Here is a 468-nt window from a genome sequence, read left to right on the forward strand (position 1 = left end):
TCCTTGGCATCGTTTTATAAGTTTCTTTCTGAGGCAGGAACTCTGTAGCTGGGGAAAAAGGAAAGTGGGACAATAAAGAAACAAGGATAAACGGGTTGTGGGGGTCCTTAGAGCTTCTAGAACTTGAGTCCCCAACTTTTGTGAGCCTGTGGGCACCTTTGGAATTCTGACACTGGGTGACAGTGAACAACTATAAAATGGCTGCCACAGTTGCTGTGTAGAGGCAGGCAATGGCAAAACCCCCTCTGAAGACCTCTTGTGTTGAAAACCCTATGGGGTAGCCATAAGTTGACTGCATCTTGATGGCACTTTCCACCAGCTACTATAACCCAGTTTCTCTTGCTGCTATCTGGTTCCTTGCAAAGTAGAACCCTCTGCAGGGGACAGGGCATGAATTACGGCCACTAGGCCGTTGCCTGGGAGCTTCGTAGGTCGGGCAAGGGGCAGAAATGACCTTGTGCGACACAC

The sequence above is a fragment of the Gekko japonicus genome, unplaced genomic scaffold (genome assembly GCF_001447785.1).
Source record: "Gekko japonicus isolate JY-2015 unplaced genomic scaffold, Gekko_japonicus_V1.1 scaffold6950, whole genome shotgun sequence".
In the NCBI taxonomy this organism is placed as follows: Eukaryota; Metazoa; Chordata; class Lepidosauria; order Squamata; family Gekkonidae; genus Gekko; species Gekko japonicus.